Source organism: Vicugna pacos, chromosome 15 (assembly GCF_048564905.1).
Source record: "Vicugna pacos chromosome 15, VicPac4, whole genome shotgun sequence".
Taxonomy (NCBI): Eukaryota; Metazoa; Chordata; class Mammalia; order Artiodactyla; family Camelidae; genus Vicugna; species Vicugna pacos.
This window is the reverse complement of record NC_133001.1, coordinates 22652742-22677044: the sequence shown is the minus strand read 5'-3', so window position 1 is coordinate 22677044 and position 24303 is coordinate 22652742. Positions and strand designations below refer to the sequence as shown.

The following is a 24303-nucleotide window of genomic DNA, read 5'->3' as shown; positions in this document are numbered from 1 at the left end:
CTAGAGACTGTGTGAAGAATAGTGGGCCTTGAGTGTAATAAATTAGGGTAAAATGGTTTGACATAAGGTTAGAGAGTGAAATGGGGTAGATCAGGAAGGACCTTTATATCACACAAAAGAATCTGGATTTTATTCTCAATGTAAAAGCAAGCCCCCAGCTTTCCCAGCTTCCAGCCACCAGTCTTACCTCAGCTGAGGTCTCGGACATTAGGGATGTCTGTGAGTGAGTGGTGAGTGATCCCCTCTGTGCCTTGCTCAAATTCCTGACCCACAAAATCTTGGGATAATAATAATAATAAATTGTTGCTTTAAGCCATTAAATTTTGGAATCCTTTGTTACACAGGACCAGTGTCATTTATCAAGATTAAAAAGTTGTGAAGAACTAGTTTAGGTGAAAAGTCAAGTTCCAGATGTATTGAGTTTGTGAAGCTTGTGAAGTTATCTGAGGAAGATGATAATAACCGATTCCTAGAAGAGCCTTGATCTTAGAGGAAGACCCTGGGCTGAAGATAGAAATTCAGAAGTCATTAATACAGAGATAGGTATTTAGACCTGTAAGGGAAGAAGAAATCTGACTCCATATTAGATCTGTTCCTTTAGCTCTAACCCTGTGCTCTGTTGCCTGTGCTTAGTCATGCTGGTTCTGCACCTTTTGTAAAAAAGAATGTTGCCTATTGCCTGAAATATATAGGATAGCCCATTCTCGAGGCACTGACCTTTAAGGGTAGGATATCTTTCCATTCATACAGAGATAAAATGTTGCAGAACAGAAAATAACATTCGTCTTGTCGGAGGTTTATAGGAGCCTCATGACCTGACCTACGTGGACAGCTGTAGGAACAAAGGATTCCAACACCAGGAAATTTACAACAACCAACCATACCCTCTCCATTCTTTAGTATAAGAGAAAGCTGAATTCTGATTTGGGTAAGATGGTTCTCTAGGACATTAGACTGTCATCCTCTTAATGTCTTCTGGCTTTCTGAATAAAGTCATTATTCCTTGCCCCAGCACCTCATCTCCCAATTTACTGGCCTGTCATGCAATGAACAGAACAAGTTTGGCCTTGGTAACAGACCCATGGCAATAATTAAGATCACTTAGGAGAAAATATAGGGAGACGAGAGAAGGGGGCTTCCATTAAGCCCTATGAAACCCCAATATTTAGAGGTTAAGTAAAGTGTTCCTTTTTGTGTTTGCCTATTTTATATCATGGATTTTGTTTTTTGCCCATCTTTTTGTCAGACTGTCACCCCTCCTTCAACTACAAGTTCACCTTGCAGTTCCAGAAGCAGAATTAATTGCTCTCATATATGTTCCATTGGACGTTTCAAGGAATCTTTTTCTCTCATTATATTAGAATTACTTAAGTGTCTGTATTACTCCTAGACAGTGTTTCTCAAACCTGATTGGCAGTTAGAATAAGCAAAGCCTTATCACAAAGCTTCTGAAACTGTGAGTCTAAGAAGGGCTTGTGAGCCCCTATTTTTGTAAAAGTTCCTCAGCTAATTCATGGCCTAGAATTTTAGAATTCTTTCCAGAGATTCTGAAGTCCCCTAGGATAGACACCACTAAGGGGAAAATAGAACACAGTGATTGAAAGTATGAATTCTAGTGCCTAATTTAGAACTTTAGTTTTACCACCCATTAGCTGTATGTTTTTGGTAAAGTAATTAATCTCTCTGGGATCAGATCCCTCATTTGTAAAATGCAGTTAATTGTAAAACTCATAATTTTGTTTTGAGGCACATTACACCTAGAGTAAGGCAGCTTGATACATACTTGATATATACATAACATTGTTGTTGTTATTAACTTTGTGTTCTAAACTCCTAGCACAGTGGTGGCTCTGGTCCATACTGAAACAGTACTTCCTGAATTGCTTTGTAAGGAAGTTAAGTAAATTTAACTTTACTGAGAAGTCCCAGTGCTCAACAGAAAATACTTTATAAATTTAACATATATTCTTAGAAAGAAGATGAATAGGAAGTGGAAAATGCCATTAGTCTGGTGGTGGTAGTAGTAGTCAGGATAGGCTAGGCTCTGCAGACTTAACAAATTAACCCTAACATCAGTGGCAAAACACAAGAAAAGTACATTTTTTCATTTTCATGATGACACATGTCCCATGCTAGTCAGGCAAGGTAGAAGGGGAAACTTCTCCACCCAGGCTGACAGTGCCTCTACCATGTGGAACATTTCCTTGCTGGACAGAGGAAAAGACAAGGAAGAATCACTGGCTCTTCACATTTTGTCCCAGAAGGAACTTGCATCACTTTCTGCTCACAGCCCACTGACCAGGCTGTCCTTCACCTCTGGGACTTCTCCTTATGGCACAAACAGCTCAAAGCTTCTATATCCACTTAAAACCATAGAAAATACCCACACCCCTACTCTGTCCTAAAACTTCCCTTCCCTTCCCTTTACACTTCTCAAAATATGGTCTATATGTCTTATTTCTACCTTTCTCACTCAAAATCATGTCACCCGCTCTCTGCTCTCACTGTGACTCTAGTTCTCCTCGGTAGCTGCAGATACACAGGTATTGCAAATCACGGTGAAGGTGAACGAGCACCAGATTTAATGTTTTAGAAGCTGAATCTGAATCCTTGTGCCTTAATATTTGGAACCACCAGCAAACTAATCTATTTGGCTCTAATTCCTCATTTCTGAATAGTGGCTCAATAACATTTGGGCTGCAGACCTCACAGAGCGGTTAGATAGATTTAATACTGTCATGTAAATAAAAGCAATTGAGAAACCAAGTAATTCAGAATACCCCCTCATAGCTTGTATTTTCAAATCTAATGACCTTTTTTTAGTCCTTGACTCTTTCTGCACATTATCACTTTCCAAAACACAATTCCACCACATTTCACGTTCTCACAAATCCATCTGTGAATTTTCCCTCGTTATTTTTTTCTCCTCAATTTATAAACAAGTCGACGTGCTCCCCTATTTCAGACCTCTCCCTAGTCCTTTGCCTCCTTCTTTCTTCCCCAGTAACTTCCTTCCAATCACCTCCTCCTCACAGAGCATCTTCTTACGGTGACCTCTATGCCTCCACTGTCTATACCCTCCCATTTACACATTGATGCATATATTTGTCATCTCCACAGACTTATCATTTTATCCATCTGTTTCTCCTTAAGGTCTCCAATTGCTTTCAACTGTCAAATCCAATAAACATTTATTCAAATTTTCTGCAACTGACCTGTTGACTACTTTTTAATTGAGATTTCTCTTCTCCTTTGCCTTTTATGGATGGCATTTCCTTCAATCTCTGTAGCCATTTCTTCTCAGGCTTTTCCTCAGGATTCTCTTCTTTTTTTCCATCCCTAAAGTGTTGATGTTTCTCAAGGTTCTATCCTTAATTGTCTTCCCTACTCATTTTAAATATACATCCCTGGATAAGTTAATCTGTTCTCATGAATTGAGAGAAGTTAGCATTCTAATGCTGACAACTCCTAAAACTACATTTATAACCCAAAAAGGAAACCAGAAACCTACCTCTAATGTATTTCCCACATAAACAAATAAAATATTGAGTTATTTTCCCAAAACCGTACCACATGAACCCTCAACTCCAGGAAGACCCATCTACCCATTGCTCCTCAAATTCACCTGACTCATCTCCACTTCTATGCTATTTCTGTTGCTCTATCTGTAATTATTTCTCGCCTCCGTCCTCTCAGAACATGAATCAGTAACACTTGGATTAGTCTGTAGTTCTCACAGACTTGCAGCAACTCATCCTAGCCCGTAACTTTTTTTCTTAATCAGTTTCTCTTATAAACACAGTTTAAGATACCCTACAAGGGTATGACGCTTTTTCCCTAGGACTTCTTCCCCCAAATGCTTGACCTGGCCTTTGTTTTGTATATTTGGCTCTGCAACCCAGCCACAGCTGACTGTATCAGGAAGCAGTGACTTGTCCCAAGAGGAACCGGTCAGAATCTCTGTCCTAATAACCAGAACTGGGACTCAGAGATAGAGAGCTGACGACTCTGGCTTGATTATTTAAATGAAAAACAAAGTTCAGAATAACAAGGAGGCCATTTTTAGCCATGTGTACAATGAAGCAGGAAAATCTCCATCTACATAAAAACAAGGAAGGAACATGGTAGGGATGCAGCTGGGAGCAGAGATGAGATTTGAAAGCAGGTGCTGATCAGGTTTCTAAGAGTTTTCTATTCTCTTGCGATGCTTTGCTGCATATCCTGACTTGGGCAAGGATATGTTCCTTTTTTGCTTTATGGTTTGAAATCATTTTATGATTCTTGCAGCAAAAAAAGAAACATAGCCAGGAATCATCCATTTTTACACTTAATCACATTACCTTGTGCTGTTACTTAGCTATTTCAAGTGTGCACAGTTTATTTCTCTAATTGGGTTGCAAAGCTCCCCTAACGGGGGAATGGATTTTGTCTGATTTTCTTCCCCTTAAATTCTCTCACTAGTCCCCTTTACAGTGAGCACCATGGGAACTCAGTGAAACCCAGTAAGGCAAACATTTTGTTAGGCTTAACCCTGTTTTTCCTCTTCATAGTCTACCACAATGCTGTGAACATATTTAATATGCTCATATGTGAGTTACACAAGTGAGTTTTTGAGATTCCTGCATCTATCCCTTTCAACTTTCTGCCTTTACTTCTTAAAATAAAGAATAGGAAAACAACAGGGAACTTGTGTTTAGGCAGAGAAGAGAGAAAAAGCAAAGCCTTTAAGACAGGATGCTGATTAGAAACTTCCTCACAAAATCAAATTTTTTCTTATTCTAAATCTTTTCTTAATCATTGCTAGTATTTGCTCCATTTTCAAAATGATAGTGGGGGTGGGGAGTGATGCTCAATAATCAAATCCCAAATTATAGGCTATGTGACTCTGTATTTTTAATTCTTTGCAAAACTTAATGATTACATCCAAATCTGTTTTGATCACCACTGAGTGGAAAGAGGCTAGGATTAAGAAGTTGAGCTGGAGTCTTATCCTTGCTGTTTTTAATTAATTATATGACCTTGAATAAGTTGTTTAATATTTTGTACTTCATTTCCCTCAGCTGCCAAATGACAATAATATACTATGCATCTCACAAGAAAATGCAAAGATGAAAAGAGGTCCCCCTAAAGTAGAAAAAACATTTAGAAAACTGTATTAAATGTGGTCATAGGAGGACTAATAATCAAATGGTATACTTTGCAATTTTAGCAGAATCTGGCTGAGTGTGAAAAGAAACCTCCAGGGATATAAAACATCCCTAAATTTACAATGAGTTTCTCTATTCTCCAGGTCCCTTTCTTAGCCTGTGTTCAACCTACCTGCCATTTAGCCTCCTCAATCTTTTTCTGGTTTCTCTGGAGGCCAGAGTGCCAGCTGTGTTCAATTGTGTGATAATTCTGTGTTATGAACAATTCTCCTGAGGAAGCAAACAGCGACTCCATGACTGGTCTTGGAAAGAGAGAAGCTCCAACCCTCAAACTCGTATCAGCCCCTGTAAGTTGCTCTTACTGCTATACTATTCATAAAGACCTTGCAGCAGGAGATAATTGCCTTGTGATGGAAACTAGAGCATCTCACAATGTAAATATGGTGTATGATCTCTATTATCAGTTGGGAGCCCCTAAGCTTTATCTCACAGCTTAGTGTCAGACACACTGAAATGTGTTTGGTCTTCACCCAACAATGACCCTAAAAATGGGAGATAATTGATGAAGCCATGGCAAAGCACAGTGGTAAGCTTTTATATGAATCCATTTTCATTTCAGATAAGACATCAAGGGAGGACAATGTTGATTTCCCTTGATTTTTTTTAAGAACAAGTCCAGATAGAATGATAATTATTGTTTTAATGATAAAAGGTGTGTGTGCCTGGAGATTTATGGGCAAAAGAAACAGTTATAAAGTAATTCTCAAATCTGAGAAGCACCACGCATGCAGAAGCATGGTTGTTCTTTCTTTGATTTTTGGTTGTCTTACCTATGTTTTTCCTAAGTCACAAAACAAGAGCTTAAATCTTGCCTTTAAATTTTTTGAGTAAATGAAGTAAATGAAGAGAAGTCTTCATTTAATGCTCCCTGACCAATTTTGATACCTTAATGAATAATAGATAAATTTCATTTCCTCCTGATCCTCTCTCTACGTGGCAGCCAAAGTGGTCTCTTGAAAATCTCAATCTAATAATGTCACTGCTTGATTAAAATCTTTCAACAGGTCCCCATTGACCTCAGGATAATGTCCAGATTATTTTTAAAAAGAGCTTTATGATCAGTCCCTGATTATCTCCCAAACTTTGTTTCTCAATACTGTGCCTTGTAATGCACTCTTCTCTTGCACTGCTCCCCCGGGACACACAACCAAGTATTCCAAAGTCTAGTCACACAGACTCTCTTGACTTTCTTACAAACCCATAAAACCACCATGTTCTTCCTCTCCATCTGGGAAGAGAGAACTGATTCCTGATCCTGAGGTGTGCCCCCTTCTACATGCCCCTCAAGCAAGCTGTACTCATCGTCTCATACTTTTTTCACAGACATCAATTAGCTCAAGGTCAGTGTCACCTTATATCCCCAGCACTCAGCCCAAGGCTGGCAGCAAAGAATTGCTCAGTAAACACCTGATGGAGACTCTATAAAAGATGGCTGAAAGATGCAGAGGGAGAAAAGAAGGGAAGAAGAAAGACACAAGGCAGGTCGAGAGCCTTAGAGCGGTCTGGTGTATTGCTGAGTTAGCTGTTACCACTCCTCTCTGGTTTCTTTAGTTCCTACCAGTTCTCAGTTCTGAAGGGAGTAGTTGGCCTCTGGCCTCCTACCATGTTCTAGGACTTCCTCACCTCTGTGCCTTCCCTTTTCCTGAACCATGTACTCTCCAAATCGGTATTTAATCTTCACTGCCACACTCCTCCCAGGTCTTCTCAGACATGCTTGGTCCCCACTAAAACAAACTTCTTTGGTCTCAAGACCTCTAGACAGTAAAAATGAGCCCTTCTTCATTAAAGATTCAGGACCTCTATGGTATCTCCATCACAACAACACATCACATGATGAGGGAGAAACATTCTAATAAAATCCAGGAAAGGATGTGTAGCCAAAGATGAAACCAGAATTTAATTGCAACCAAATAGAACACAATTAGCACTGATCTCCTTAACTCATTCCATCTTTTATCTCTCTATATCCATTTACTTAGACATCTCCAGTGTGAAATAAACGGCAGTATTAACTGTAGCAGGGTGCCCTATTTCTTTGTTAATGAGAGAAATTACTACTCACATAATAGCATAGGCAGTGACAGGAATTCATCATGGAAGCTGGCATTTCTTGCAAAAGTAGATGCTGAGAGAAGAGTCTCTAAAGGGAGAGAGAGATTACCCTCTAAGGAAAAGGAGGAACTTTCTGGGAGTGCACAGGCAGAAACAGACCCCGGAATCACTGCTACCTGCCCTCAGTACAACTATTTTGTGCCTATCTACAGCTGCCTGAAACAGTGGCTAAATCTTCCCATCTGGATTTGTAGACTCTTAAGATTGAATGTGACCTTGAAGAACTGCACTGGCAAGTTTCTGATTATGCCTCTGTCTTCTGCACTTAACCCCCAGTATATAAACTCATAAATGTTACAACACTATTCCCTTAACTTTGCATATCTTAGTGGATTTTTAAAATCAGTTGAATTGTAGTTAAAAGGCAATAGTTATCTTAGGCTGATTCTGTTTTTTACGGTGTGTTATTGGTATCTGGAAGTGTGGTAAAGAGGTCGACTGCTTTACTTCTTACTGAGTCAATGTTGAATAGAGTTAAAATGAAAAGTAATTTGTTGTTATAGTCATCATTAAACAGATGTAGTAGAGAATGTCAAGATAAAGATATGGACCCAGTTTTGCTAAAATAAATTTAAAAATTAGCACAGAAGTACCATAGGATAGCAATAAGGAATTTTAACTATTGGATACCTGCTGAAAGTCTCAGTTCTATGAAAGCAGCACATCTTACAAGTTACTGAGGAAAAAAGTTAACTTGAGTTACAAAGGTGAGAAGAAAGCCATGGGTAAAAAGAATAAAGGTGGGTGCCACTTAATATAAATAAAATCCTGTCAACCAGGCCAAATTGCCTCTTGTTGAACGTGATCCAAGCTCTAGTATCACCACCTGGGGCAGTATAAATGTTCTACTTTCTAGTCATGCATCCTGTTTCACCACCATTTCCTTGTCCCTGCTCTTACCATCTTGTTTCGATAACAGTTTTCTCACACACAAAAATGACCATCATGCATCTTGTGACTGTAATTACATTTACTAATGAGCTGAGAGTTACAGGAGAAGTGTTAGGTCATGCTTCACATGGGATTCCATCCTTGCACTGCTTCCCTTCTCAACTTCCCTAAACAGAATTTGGGGAAGTGTTGTCTGGCGCCCTGCAACAACTGGTTGAGGAGAAACCAAGCCACGGCAGTCTCCTAACCCCAGTCCTCTGGGAAACATAAAGACATACACTTTTTTCCACCCGTTATGTAAACTACCCACTGGGTTAAATAGGCTAAAGAAGACAACTCCTCTCTTTCATCCATTTCACTTTGTGAATTCATTCATTTTTACACTTCATCTGTGTCTGTTATGAAAATATTGAAACTATTAGATGAGTAGAACATTTGCATGTAAAAAAATTGAAATTAACCACACACACAATTACACACAATGACAAATCAGATCTCTCTAAATAGTTTGAGTCCATTTGTGACCATGTTCAAACTCAAAGTTAGTGTGGATGATGTACAGTATTTTTAATGCATTTTTTCATTATTTTGTGGCTTTCAAGGGAAAATTCTAAACACACACACAAACTTCAAACATTCATTCATAATAAACTAACAGTGTAATTAAACATTAATATCAGATAAAGCTCTATTTGCTTTAAATTTATGCCTATGGAGGTAACAAATAAGACTAATTCAACAACAGCCTAATAAGTTTTGTGATCTGAATAATTCTGGCAGAATTTTTCTATAAAATATATGTTCCTATAATTAGAATTATCAAGATAATTCTTCAATACACCACCTCCTTTTTTTTAAAGTACATAACTCTTGTGACCATTGTCAAACAAACACCCTAGCATCTCTAAGCATTTCACTGAATAAAATTTTAAAAATATTGTTATTCTTCCAAATAAAATAAAATGGAGCCAGCTGCCAAATGCTATGGGAGTTTAGATGTTATAGTGCTTTTCTGAAAGAGCCATAAATTGCCTACAGATTATGGCTTTGTTTTATTTGAAAAGAACAGATTCCAGAGAGAAAATTTTCAGAACTTTTACTTCATATTTTGTCCAAAAAGAAACAAGAGCTTATAGCTTAACAGGACTAAACCTCCATACAGATCATCAGTATGTAACATTTCCTGTCCCTTTCACAGTACAACTAATCAATAAACAGCTCCCAGCACATACTTAGTTATAATTCTCTGGAAATGAGAAGTACCCTGCCTTTCAAAGAGTCTTCATATCAAGAAGTAGAAACTGTTACAGAAAAAAGGAGACAGGCTGTATGGAAAGTTACTAAAAGAAGCAGTGTGTCTATGACATCTACCCAGAAATTTCTACTGTGTTCTGATTTCTATAGCCATTTTTAATGTCACTGAGACACTCCCTCCTTCTCTACAGATAATCTATTTCTTAACTCTATAATCCAGAACAATCCAATAAATTGCCTTTTGGCAGTACTGTATAAAAATCTCACTAGAACATAAACACCACTAATAAGGGATATGTTTCTGTTCTGCTCACTTATGTATCATGGGCACCAAAAATAGTGCCTGATGCCTAGTGTTGCTTAATGAAGGTTGAGGAATTCCTTCCATCTACCTGTTATCTGATTAGGCATGAATTCAATGAGTCTACATTATGCTATCTGTTTCTAAATTCTGATTTTTTTTTTTTTTACTTTCAGGGATCTCATTTACTATTTATTCACCTTGGACTTAGTGTTTTGAAGGATAGATCTACCATATATTAAGCAACAATTTTCCATATGTATAGGTGCGTTTGTGTATATTTTAAATTACTAATCAAAAACAAGCACGAGAAAAAGAATATTGCCATATTGAGTTGATACATAATTCTAGTCAAAAACAAGGAATGTGGAAAAGAGTCCAAAATGGTGTAGGAAGACACTGAGCTCACCTCCTTCCATGGACACACCAAATCTATACCGTCATATAGACCATTTTCTCCTGAAGAAGACCTACAGGCTGATTGAACGGCTAAGGCACATACAAGGACCACATAGAAACAAATAGACAGGAAACACATAGATACAAGTATCCACGGGAGACTCCACCCCCAGTGCAGTGACCTGCAGTGGAGAGGGATTTTTGAGGGGCCAAAGCACAGACTCACCCACCCTGGGACATAGCAAAAAACTAGCAGTTTAAAGAACACCCAGACTATACAGGAAAAAAAAATCCATTTACTAACCCTAGAGTTTCTACCAAATGGGTAGGGAGCTGCTGGAGCCCTCTCCAGGGTCAGCGGCACCAGAGAGTGACATTGCTTGAGTTGTCCCAGGACTCCCCCCAGTCTGTTCCTGCTCTAGCTCCAGCTGTCCTTTCAAGGCAGCCTCAGCCAGGGATAGGCTCTGACAAGGGCCCCAGCTGCCCCACCAGGTTAGCCCAGGCACAGTCCTCCCCAAGGACTGACTCCAGTTCACACCCTACTCTAGACCAAGCCACCTCACTAAAGTGGCCTTGGACACAGCACTCCCCAGGGATTGCCCCCCTACTCACATTCACTCCATCTCCTGCTGGCCAAATCCCCAGCACAAAGTGGTCTAAACAGGGGACACCCCCACACAAGCCCACTCCTTCAAGACCAGGAGAGGTAACTGTTTTGCCTAATTCATACAGAGGACAGGAATATGTTCCAAAGAAAAGAACAAATAAAACCCTAGGGGAAAAAAACCTAATGCAATGGAGGTAAGTAATTTAACTCATAGAGGGCTCAAAGAGTGGTCATAGGATGTACAGGAAATGCAGAAGGATTAAGAAACTCAGTGAAATGTCAAAGGAGACTTAGAATAAATAAGAACCAATCACAATTGAAGAATCCAATAACTTAAATTTAAAAATAGACTAATAGTGAATCAAGAAGAGATTAGATAATACAGAAGAATGGATAAGCAATCTAGAAGATAGAATCACCCAATCAGGATGGCAAAAAGAAGGAAAAAAAATTTAAATAGATGAGTTTAAAGGATCTCTGGGATATGAAGCAATGTTAGTATCAAGCAAATGTTAGTATAAAGCATACTAACATTTGAAATATAGGAGTCCTAGAAAGAGAAGAGAGAAAGGTACAGAAAAACTATTTAAAGAAATAATGGCTGATAACATCCCTAAACTGGGAAAGTAAAGAACATCCAGGTACAAAAAGCACAGAAAATTCTAAATAAGATGAACCCAGAGAGAGTCACACAAGATAATTATAAAATGGTAAAAGTTAACAATAAGCTTAAAGGCAGAAACAGACGACGCCCATCACACAGAAGGGAGACCCCGTAAGACTATCAGATGATTTTTTCAGCATAAATTTTACAGGCCAGAGGGAGTGGCAGGATATATTTAAAGTGTTGAAAGAAAAAATATTACAAAATAGCATACTGCTTCCAGCAGGGTTATTCAGAATTGAAGGTAAGATGAAGAGCTTGCCAGACAATCAAAACCTAAAGGAGTTTATCACTACTAAATTTGGACTAACAAGAAATCTTAAAGGGTCATCTGTAAGTAGAAAAGAAAAGGCCATAGCTAGAGATAAGAAAATACATGAAAGGAAAAATCTCACTGAAAAAAGGCAAATAAATAGTAAAGACAGTGAATCACTCACTTTAAAAGCTAATATGCAGATTAAAGAACAAAAGTAGTACAATCAGTGATAAGTAGAGTATGTAGTTAAGGAATACACAAAATAGAAAGATGTAAAAAATGACATCAAAACATAAAGCATGGAGTGGGGGAGCTGATAAAAATGCAGTGTTTTTAGAATGCCTTCAAACCTCAGTGACTATCAGCTTAAAATAGATGACTATATACATACACACAGGTCAATATATACGAACCTCATGGTAACCACAAACCGAAAACCTACAATGGATATACAAAAAATAAACAGAAAGGAATCCAAACATAATGCTAAAGGAATCCATCAAACCACAAGGGAAAAGACTAGAAGAAGAAGGAAAGAACAGAGAGCTACAAAAACAACCAGAAAACATGTAACAAAACGGCAATAAGTACATACCTACCACTAATCACTTTCAATGTAAATGGATTAAATATTCCAATCTAAAATTTAAGGTAGCTGAATGGATTAAGAAAAAAAGACTAATCTATATGCTGCTTATAAGAGACTCACTTCAGCTCTAAAGACACAAATAGACAAAGTAAAAGGATGGAAAAAGATACTCAATCAAATGGATCAAAAAAGAAAATTGGGGAAGCAAAACTCATATCAGATGAAATAGACTTTAAAACTATGACTATAACAAGGGACAAAGAAAGGTTTTATATAGTGATACAGGGATCAATACAACAAGAGGATATAACATTTATAAACATGTACCCAACAAAGGAGAACCTAAATATATAAAGCAATTATTAACAGAAATAAAGAGAGACACAGAAATACAATAGTAGTAGGGGACTTTAATATCCCACTTACATCAATGGATAGATCTTCCAGACAGAAAACCAATAAGGCAACACTGGCATTAAATGATACACTAAACCAAATGGACTTAATAGAGATATTTAGAACATTTCATTCAAAAATAGCACAATACACATTCGTTTCAAGTGCATGTTGAACATTCTCCAAGACAGGTCACATGTTAGGCCACAAAATAAATCTCAATAATTAAATTTAAAAGGTTATCAACACGATATATCACAGTAAAAAAATGAAGAATAAATGCCGAAAAGCATTTGACTAAATTCAACATCCATTTATTATTAAAAAAAAAAAACAAAAAGTGAGTATCAAGGAAACATACTTCAACATAATAAAGGCTATATAAAATAAGCCCATAGCTAACATACTCAAAGGAGAAAAGCTGGAAGCTTTTCCTCTAAGATCAGGAAGAAGACAAGCATGCCTACTCTTGCCACTTTTATTCAGCAGAGCATTGGATGTCCTAGCCACAGCAGTCAGACAAGAAAAAAGAAAGAAAAGGCATCCGAATTGGAAAGGAAGAAATACAACTGCTACTATTTGCAGATGACATGATACTATATACAGAAAGCCCTGACACTCCACACACTCAAAAAACTATTAGAACAATAAATGAATTCAGTAACGTTGCAGGATACAAAATCAATACACAAACCTATGGCAAAGGCATATACTAATATACTAATATGAACTATCTAAAAGAGAAGTAAAGGAAACAATCTCATTTACCATCGCATCAAAAAATAAAAAACCTAGGATTAAATTTACCCAAGGAGTTTTTGGACCTGTACTCTGAAAACTATAAGACACTGAGGAAAGAAATTGAAAATGACACAAATAAATAGAAAGGTATACCATGCTCTTGGACTACAAGGATTAATATTAAAATGTCTGTACTACCTAAAGCAATCTACAGATTCAATGCAATCTCTGTCAAAATACCAGTGGCATTTTTCACTGGACTACAACAATAATCCTAAAATTTGTTCAAAATCACAAAAAAACCCAAATAGCTAAAGCACTTTTGGAAAAGTATCACTCTTCCAGGCTTGAAACTATACTAAAAAGCAAGGTAATCAAACCTATATTGAACTGGCACAAAAACAGACACATACGTGAATGGATCAGAATAGAGTCCAGAAATAAACCCATGCTCATATGATTGATTAATCTACCACAGACGAGGCAAGGATACGCAATGGGGAGAAGATTGTCTCTTCAATAAATGGTATTAGGAAAATCAAACAGCTTACATGCAAAAGAATGAAACTGGACAACTTTCATACACCGTATATAAAAATTAACTGAAAATGAATTAAAGATTTAAATGTAAGTCCTGAAACCATAGAACTTCTAGAAGAAAACATGGCGATAACCTCCTTGACATCAGTCTTAGCAATGTTTTTTTTTTTTTTGGATATGCCTCCTCAAGCAAGGGCAACAAAAGCAAAATTAAACAAATGAGACTATATCAAACTAAAAAGCTTTTGCACAGTAAAGAAAACCACCAATAAAATGAGAAGACAACCTACTGAATGGGAGAAGATATTTACAAATGATATATCCAATACGGGGTTGACAGTCAATACATATAAAAACTCACACAACTCAGTATCAAAAAACAAACAAACAAAAAACAACTTAATAGAAAAATGGGCAGAGGACCCATTTTCTATTAATATATATATAATTTATATATATATAATATAAAAATGTCTGAATAGACATTTTTCCAAAAAAGACTAACAGGTAGCCAACAGACATATGAAAAGGTGATCAACACCACTAATCATCAGAGATACGCAAATCAAAACCACAATGAAATACCACCTCACATCTATTGAATGGGTATTACAGAAAAAAAATACAACAAAAAACAAGGGCTGGCAAGGATGCAGAGAAAAGGGAACTCTTGTGCACTATTGGTGGCAATGTAAACTTGTATAGCCAATATGAGAAACAGTATGGAGTTTCCTCAAAAACCAAAAACTAAAACTACCATATGATACAGAAATTCCACTGTCGGGTATTTATCGAAAAACATGAAAACACTAATTCAAAAATACATCTATATGTTCATTGCAGCACTATGTACAATAGTCAAATTATGGAAGCAACCTAAATGTCCACTGATGGGTGAATGAATAAAGATGTGGTGTGTACACACACACACACACACACACAGGAATATTATTCAGCCATAAAAATGAATGAAATATTGTTATTTGCATCAGTATGGATAGACCTGGAGGGTATTATGCTAAGTGAAATAAGTCAGACAGAGAAAAACAAATACCGTATCATTTCACTTATATGTGGAATCTAAAAAACAAAACAAAGGAGAAAACAAAACCAAACAGAGCAGACTCACAGATACAGAGAACAAACTGGTGGTTTGCTAAAGGGGAAGAGGGTAGAGGGATGAACAACTAGGTGAAGGGGATTAAGAGGTACAAACTTCTAGCTATAAAATAAATATCACAGGGATATATAATACATAGGTTATATATATAGGGTAACAATTTTGTATGGTGACAGATGGTAACTGGTCATATTGTGATGATAATTTCATAATGTATAAAGCAACTTAATCATTATGTTGTACATCTGAAACTACTCTAATATTGTATATTAATTATAATTCAATAAAAAACAATAAACGTGGGTCAGTAGCCCCTGTTGCCTTGTCATGAGTAAATATATGATTCCCTTTAATTAGAATTTTTGAAGTAATGAGACTATTTCATGGATTCTCTGCATGGCTGAGTTTGGGAGCCATTGTTCTATGTCAGTGGATCAGAAACATGGTAAGAAAAAATATATATTAATATACACATGCATTTGTGTATGTATATACACTTATGTATATATGCATACATATAAGTACTCATACATATATACAATTATACCATAGTTTAATACATTTACAGTGAAATGTCAAACCTAAAACTCAAGATTCAACTAATTTTTTCATACTGAGAACAGGGAAGTTACGTGCAGTATTTTCTTTGCCTTAATGGAGAACATGAGTTCATAAAATAGCAATAATAAAATTAGTCATAAATTGGGTCTAGTATTAATGTCAATTAGTATCCCAATGACATAATGACTATGGTAAAACACTTAAACTTTATTGACATCAAAAGCTATTATCAAGTCAGGTTTATTGATGCTATAATTAAGAGGGCTAAATTTCACGAAGCTCCCAGTAATTGACAATACCATGCCAGAAAGCCCCTGGAATAGGCTGACTGCACACAAGTATGCAAAATACTATTAGGTCAAAATACTAGCTCACAGAGATCTTATTCTGATGTAACTGGTCAAAAGAAGTAAAAAATATTTACTGAGCAAAAACTATGAATCAGATCTCTATTAGAAATTATGGGGACTAAATATCATGGTCTCAAACTCAAGTTGGGTACAGTCTGGTTAAGGAGACAGGAAAGTCATGCATAAAGAATGTAGTGCTTGTCTTCCCCCCATAGTTTTCCCCGAGACCATTTCTGCCCACTGTTCACATCCAGGTCTGCTTGAGATCCCCTCTCTCTATCCACTGCCTCAGTTGAAACTTCAGATCCATTCTTAATACCATCAGTATACTTACCTGAAACTCAGATTTGACTTTGTCATTCCTTGCCTAAAACATTTCAATGCCTGTTTCATTACTAATTCCTTAGCACTGATGTAAAATTCTAGAAAACTTAGGTCCTCTCTTATCTAGAAAATAATTTCCTAGGTCTCCTCATTTTCCTATTTGTGAATTTTACTGTTTATTTAGCAATGAGATATATATCCTACCTCCAAAGCAAGCTTCCTACCTAAACCTTGCTATCATTTATTACAGCACTGTTCTGGTCTGCTGAGCAAGAAGTAATTTGGTTCAGTCTCTTTCTCTGGCCCTACATGATACTGCAGCTAGTACCGCGCTTTAGGATGTGATGGCTATACCCTTCTCACTGGAATGCAAGCCCTTTGAGGACAGCAACTGAGCAACCTTCTGTGTGGTAACTGTCTATACTCAAATATCAACATGTCAGTAGATAATGACTTTTGATACCTGAGAATCGTAAGTTCATAGAGTTACAGATTTCAGAGAAATTTTAAGAATTATTTATTTCAAAATTATTTTGCAGATGAAGAAACTAAGATCTAGAAATGTCTAATGACTTGGTCAAAGGGACAATTATTGCCAAGCAAGGCTTGGAGGAGTAAAGCCTGCCACTCTTAAAAATATTAGTCTTAAGTAAAAGTTGTAATTTTTATTAACATAGAAACAAAGAGATGATAGACAGACAGACAGAGATAACAGGTAAGAAAATAGTTTATTAGAAGAGACAGGAATGCAGTACTGCCTATCAATAAATCTGATTACGGCCTTAAGTAATGCATAAACAAAATCAATTCTTTATGTGTTAAGCTTCAGATCAGAGTTCACATTAGATTCTAGTGAAATTTTATAAAATTATAATACTACTAAACCGGGATAGGAGAACAGATTCATTTAATACTTCAGGTGTTAAATTATCAACTTCTACTTAATCTGTCAACAGTTCCTGGCAAATGCTACTGGCAGAGTCCAAAGAAGTAAGACTAATTGTGTAACATTGACATTTTTGAATAGAAAGCCTTGAGAGGCCTATTATAAGAGAATCTTTTTATCAACCAATTATAAGCTATAATCTCAACCCCACCTCCAGCAGGGTCCTCACACATCCTTCCTCACAGAATTGTCCATACATCAGCAACTTGCAAGGATGGTTGAGCAAAGAACCACCAGGCAGTATTTCAGAGATGTGAGCAAGGGCACATGACATAAAAAATCAGATGAATGATACCCACTATGCTCTGTTATTTAGAGGAAATCTCAGGAAGAAAGGGATGAAGGGTTAGAAGTCCCAGATTGGCTGACAGGATTATTTTTTTTATCCTGACAAGATGGCAGGGCACTGCACAGCTCTGGGACACACGTTTTATGGCATGCTACTTGCATGGCTCACCTGGAGTGGTGCACTGAACAGGAGCTGGCAAGGGACTCTGAGAAAGGTACTCAGATAGAGAATCATTTCAATTCTAGAAAAGAAGCCTTCCGAAATCCCACTTCTTGGTATATACCCGGGAGAACTGAAATCAAGATCTTGAAAAGATACTAGCACTCCCATGTTCATTACAGCACTAATCACAATAACTAAGATACAGAAACAACCAAACTGCCCTTCGACAGATAAATGAATAAATAAAATGAGGTTTACATGTACAATGGAATATTATTCAGCCCTTACAAAGAAGTAAATTCTGCAATATGTGACAACATACATGAACCTTGAGGACGTTAAGCTCAGAAAAATGTGCCAGCCACAGAAAGACAAATAGCATATGATTCCACTTATATAAGGTATGTAAAATAATCAAATGCATAGAATCAGAGAGTGGGATGGTTGTTGCCAGGGGCTGGGAGGGAGGAAGGGGAAATGAGGAGTTACTAATCAACAGGCATAAAGTTTCAGTTAAGTAAGATGAATGCATTCTAGAGATCCGCTGTACGACATTGTAGCTATAGTCAATGATACTGTATCGTACATTCAAAATTTTGTTAAGATGGTATATCTCAAATAAGTGTTCTTACTACAACAACAGAAGAAGTAATAACATCTATTTCTTGAGTCTACAAATGCAAATCCTTACATGCAGTACTAGAATGATTTTTTGCCCTGTTCCAATTAGACTATGTCATCATAAAATCACTCTATACTGTTGTCTACAAATGGGCCCAGTCACTGCTCCTGAGAGCTCCAAGCGCCTGCCAGCCACAGAACTGCATTCCAGACACACCATGCTGTTTGGACTGAATGAAAGGTCAGTATCAGAGATAAGTGGACATAGTTTAAGTGTGTTTCCAAATACAACATTGGACCCACCACAACTGGAAGGAAATGGTGGTACTAATTTCTTCCATCAGCTCCGAGAAACTGACGCTATTGGTTTGCTATGACCCAGGGGAGAGATATTCAAAAACGGCCATGTTGACTTTGAAATGCCTCTGAAACTCCATCTCCAGTTACTTAGCAAGTCTAGCTCAGCATTCTAGCATGGAACACCAATACCAGATTGTCCATAAATCTGGGCATACCTCCTTTTGCATTTGTGGAGGTGCTGCTCTCTCCTCTACTATTTCCTATTCCTGGGCTGTTGGATCTGTTACTTTAAATGTACATGAAGACCAGTTGATTTGCTATCTCTTTTTAAAGGCACTTCAAAGTCATTACTTTATGGAAGTTACCATATAAATCTACTCCCCTGTTATTCTTCTGAATATCTTCTTTAACTTTCTGTGTGTCCTTTCCTAATCTCCCTCACCACACTGAAGAGTACCCTCTACTGATAATGTGCTATTGATGGATCTGCACTAGTCTATTCCCGGCCCCCTATAAATCTTATTCGGAGCAATAAAAGTATTCATAAGATCGTTTCCTGAATATATTACATTTAATCTAAAATTTAACTCATTTCTCTATTTTCATCAATCTTTTTCTTCAAGTTTAAAAACATTTCAGTTTAACTGCCTCCACAAAACGACAACAAGAACTATTTCATTGTCCCCAGATATAATGTGTCAATTCAGTAGTTTTGTTTTTTACATTAATAAACACTTCCAAGTGATTACTTTAAAGCTACACAAAATCTATTCTAAATTTCTACTATTTTGGACTTCAAAATGTCTATTATATGTCTTTATTTTTATTGTGTTTTAATGCTGTGTTCATCATTCAGTTTTCTCACAGCAGTATGTCAATATAAAATCTTAATTTTGTTTTTCTCTTCTAAAATGGATAGTATTTTTGTGCAGGTGCAGTAGTAAGGATGATATAGAGCTTTCTCGTTAGCCGTATTTTATCCTTGTGTTTGTACAATTAGCTTGGACTTATAATCCTACAGTTAATAAATTAATCAGAAATACTTAAATTTTACTGGCATAAGATACTCAGAAGTATTCCATTTAAATAGATAATAGCATTTAAGTAATTCCTAGTTTTTAACAGAAGAAACAAAAGTAACCAACCAACTATGCTACATGGTAACCTGTATTATTCCCTTAGACTTATTAAGCAGAGTCACTGACACTGATGTCTTTTAAAGCTTATTTCTGAAACATTAATTTCAGAGGAAAAAATTCTATAAGCTCTATTTTTCACTCATTTTATATTAATTATTGCCCAGACTTGTACACTGTTGAAAAATATGAGCTTGGGGGTAAATGTGCCTGAATCCAAGTGTTGACTGTCTCTCTTACTAGCTGTGAAATTGTAAGTATAAATTTATCTCCTAAAACTTTCATTTCTTATCTATGAAATGGGAAGATGGTAGTTAGTATGTACCTTATACAATTACTGAAAGGACAAAATAAAATAATTTATTCAATGAAATATTATGCATATTAAGTAATAAGTACTAATTAAAAATAGTTTATAGTCCTAAATGAATATCAAAGCATGCCTTCCAAAATATTCTTTAATCTATATTGAAAATTAGTAATGGAGGGCTAATTTTTATGGTGATAATTTTAGCAACATTAGGATTTCTCTCTTTAAAAATCCACCACATTAAGACCAGTATGACTTTCATTTAAGTGTTATGTTACTGTTCACTACTTCTCATGTCAAATATGCTGTTCAGTTCTATGTTTTTCAGCAAATTTTATTGCAAGCCACCATAGCCAGAAACATACAATAAATCTTTCACTCTCACCAACCACATATTTAGTGGTTCAGCATAAATTAGACACAGCTCTGAAGTAGTCCTGGAAAAGGATAGATCATAAAAGAAACATCGATAAATTGGATCTCATTCCAAAAAAGAATGACACTCATTTTAAAAAATGAAAAGCTACAAAGTAGAAGAAAATAATCATGTTACATATAAATGACAGATACTTATATCCAGACTACATGAAGAATTCTATTTAAGAATATAACCAACCCAGTAAGAACAGGGAAAATTTAAATACTTATCAAAGAAAATATACAAAAGATGCTCAACATCATTCACCATCATGTAAATGCAAATTAAAGCCACAGTGACATACTACTAAACACCCATGAGAGAGACTAAAATTTAACTGTCCGACAGTACTCAGTACTGATGAGCCTGCGGAGCAAGCGGAGCTCTCATACATTGCTGGTGGGAATGCGGTCGGCACCACCGCTTTAGAAAACAGTTTGAAAGCTTCCTCACATAACTAAATATATATTCACTATATAAGACTCAGCAATCCTTTTGCTAGGTGTTTACCAAATAAATGAAACCTATGCTCAAATGAGACTTGCACTTAAATTTTTATAGCAGCTTTATTTGTGATGGCTGCAAACTGGAAACATCCCAAATGTCCATCAGCAGATAAAGGAACACATTTTTAAAATATTCATATGACAGAATACTTAAAACCTTAAAAGGGGCAACTATTAAAACAAAACACAGCACAAATAAATGTAAAATATTCTGCTAAGTAAAAGAAGCCAGATACAAAAGACTACGTATCATACAATCCCATTTTTATGAATCTCTATAGAAAACATACATGACCAAAAGAAATAAGGTAGGCATAGGAGGATTGAATTAGAAGGGGCACAGGTAACTCTTTGAAGTGATGGGTACATTTTATATTTTTATTGAGCTGATGATTTCTCTGCTGTGTACATTTACCCAAAATTTATCTAAATGTACATTTTAAATGGGTACATTGTATTTTATGTAAATTATACCTCAAAAAATTGAATCTTGAAAGGGGGTTGGGGTAGCTTTATTGCCTGTCAGTACACCACAGCATTAAGGAAAAGGGCTTTAGAGTTAAGCTGGATCAGAATTGAGTTACAAGTTCTATGGCCTGGAACATGTTAGTTAATTACATTAAATTTTAAATATAGATAATAATATCACATGTATCTGTGGTAAATATAGAATGATATAATCATAAACTGGCTTGGCACTGTCGATTATAGTTAATAAACGGTTACTGTATTAATAATAGTGCCATATTATCCTCGTTATCTAAAAGCCTTCAGGAAATCTAAATGAAACAGCTACTTTTTGTTAAATAAAACCTCATACCTTCAATCATATCACTCTTCTCACAACAGGAGTAATAGATGGTTAGTGTTTCTACGCAGAGTATGTGAGTGGCAGACACTTTCTGGATTTAAAATATTATCTTCTAAGTAGCTGGAGCCATTTCCAAAAGTCGTAAAATCTAATTTCCACTCTATAATACATTCTCCTGAATCACATGACAACAGTCCCAGTTTTAACTTAAACTCCTCATAGAGTTTTTGCACCTACGTTCATCAGAGATTTGGGACTGTGATTATTTTTTTCTTGTGTAGTGTCCTTGTCTGATTTTCATACCAGAATAATTCTGGCATTGTAAAGTAAGTTTTAAGTATTTCCTTCTCTTCAATTTTTTTGGAAGAGTTTAAGAAGAATTGCTGTTTAATTTTCCTTTTTTTGTATTAACTGTGAGTATATGAGTGGTCTGTGCAAGCTGCTTTGATAAGAGTGTTATTTCATGGACTAGATGTGATAGCTCTTCTGTAATGCATCTAGAGAAGTAGTTTAAAAAATGTGTAATAAAGATATTTGGATTTTTATTGAAATATATTTGATTACACATAACACTGTGTAATGTTAATTATTATTTAAATGTTTGGTAAAATTCACCAGTGAAGTCATCTGGTCCTTGGCTTTTCTATCTTTGGATTTTCAAAAACTAATTCTTAGCATTGACTTTTTTTAATTGTTCATCTGTTTCATATATTTCTGCCCTAATCTTTATTATTCCTTATTTTGCTAAATTTGGGCCTAGCTTGTTCACCTTTTTTCTAGTTCCTTAGGGTGTAAATAAAGTTAGGCTGTTTACCTGAAATTTTTCTTCTTTCTTAATGTAGGTGTTCATCACTATAAACTTCCTTTTCAGAGTGATGTTACTACATTCCATAAGTTTTGGTATGTTGTATTATCATTTTTGTTTGTCTCAAACTATTCTTCGATTTCCCTTTTGATTTCATCTTTGACCCACTGATTTTTTAGAGTATCAGTTTGCACATATTTTTGAATTTTCTAGTTGTTGTTTTTTTCTATTCTGAATCTCTAGTTTCATTGCATTGTGATTGAAAAAGTTATCTGCTGTGATTTCAGTCTTAAGTTTGTTAACAGTCGTTTTGTGACCTGTTCTAGAGAGTATGTCATATGCACTTGAAAGAACATGTACTCTAAAGTTGTTGGCTGAAATCTTCTGTATATGTCTCTCAGGCCTATTTGATCCATGGTGTTGCTCAAGTCTGCTGTCTCCTTATTGATTTTCTGTCTGGATGGTCTACCTATTGTTGAATGTGGGGCATTGAAGTCTCCTAGTACTATTGTATTTCTGTCTATTTCTCCCTTCATATCTGTCACTATTTGCTTTATATACTTAGGTGCTCTGATGTTGGGTACATATATATTTATAATTTTATATCTTCCTGATAAATTGATCCCTTTATCACAGTGTAATGATGTTCTTTGTCTCTGTGACAGTTTTGACTTAAAGTCTAATTTGTCTGATTTAAGTATACCACCCTTGCTCTTTTTCAGTTACCGCTTATGTGGAGCATCTTTTCCATCCTTTCATTTTCAGCCTATGTGGTCCTTAGATTTAAAATGAGTCTTTGTGGACAGCATTTAGTTGGGTTTTGATTGTTTTTTTAATCCGTTCAGCTGCTCTGAGTACTGCAACGTCTTAACTGGATCTAGGACTTCTCATAAAAGTATTTGCTCCATACAGTGTTACTAAATCAGTGTTTCTGTAGGGGACGAGGGCTGGGACTTCCTATTCTAATTTCTTGCTGGTATTACTCCTGAATGAACATTCTAAATCCATGAATCACAAAGAAAAGTAAGATGTCTATCCTAAAAATACTCGGGAAAATCAGAGTATTTCTCTCTAATTACTGTAACAAATTACAACTCTGTGCACTTTCAAGTGGTATTTTTCTCAGAGGAAGTCTTTAGAATTGCTTATTTATCATGTTCTTATGACACTCTCTGTTACTGCACATTTTTCAAAATTAGGAGTGTTGCTTGGCTACTATTTTGTCCAATTAATGTTTATAACCTAGGATGTCCATTTCTTTCAGACCCAGAGCCCAGCATCTGCTAACAGTCTGATTCACATATTTGCTCATTTAGCTCTAAAAGACTTGCTGGGCTACACACGGGAATCGAATGGTGTCATCAGAACTCTACAATTTGAAGAGAAAGAGAATACAAGGTGATGGAGATAGAAACAAAACAAAAAGTGAGGCACCAGGCCATTTGCCAGAATGCTTTGAATAGCTCTTTAGATTTAAACCACTGTAACTTTAATTCTTGAAGGCACTGCACATCAATTCACTGACTCCAGATAAAGACATTAATCAGTGTCAATAAATATTTATTAGACAGCAATTGTGTACAAAGTGCTGTAGATCATTTGTTTTAAAATATTTTGTCCCTGCCTGTATTAGTCAAGGTTCTCAAAAAAATATAGAACTACTGAGATATTTATCTAAATAGATAAA

At 36.1% G+C, this 24303-nt stretch overlaps 2 long non-coding RNA genes across 5 annotated transcripts in view; one reads left to right on the top strand and one right to left on the bottom strand.

Annotated features, from left to right (window-relative positions):
• Positions 1-24303, bottom strand: part of LOC116279403 (uncharacterized) — a 92872-nt gene that overhangs the window by 66323 nt on the left and 2246 nt on the right. The gene's annotated exons all lie outside the window — the stretch shown is intronic.
• LOC140685698 (uncharacterized) lies at positions 20-24155 on the top strand. Of its 3 annotated transcripts, XR_012059041.1 has the most exons (7): positions 20-230; positions 5291-5494; positions 9942-10030; positions 16563-16722; positions 18440-18571; positions 19934-20019; positions 23881-24155. It is a non-coding gene; the product is annotated as an uncharacterized lncRNA (long non-coding RNA). The 3 variants fall into 3 exon arrangements; XR_012059042.1 differs by lacking the exon at positions 9942-10030; XR_012059043.1 differs by lacking the exon at positions 19934-20019 and having other exon boundaries at positions 23933-24155.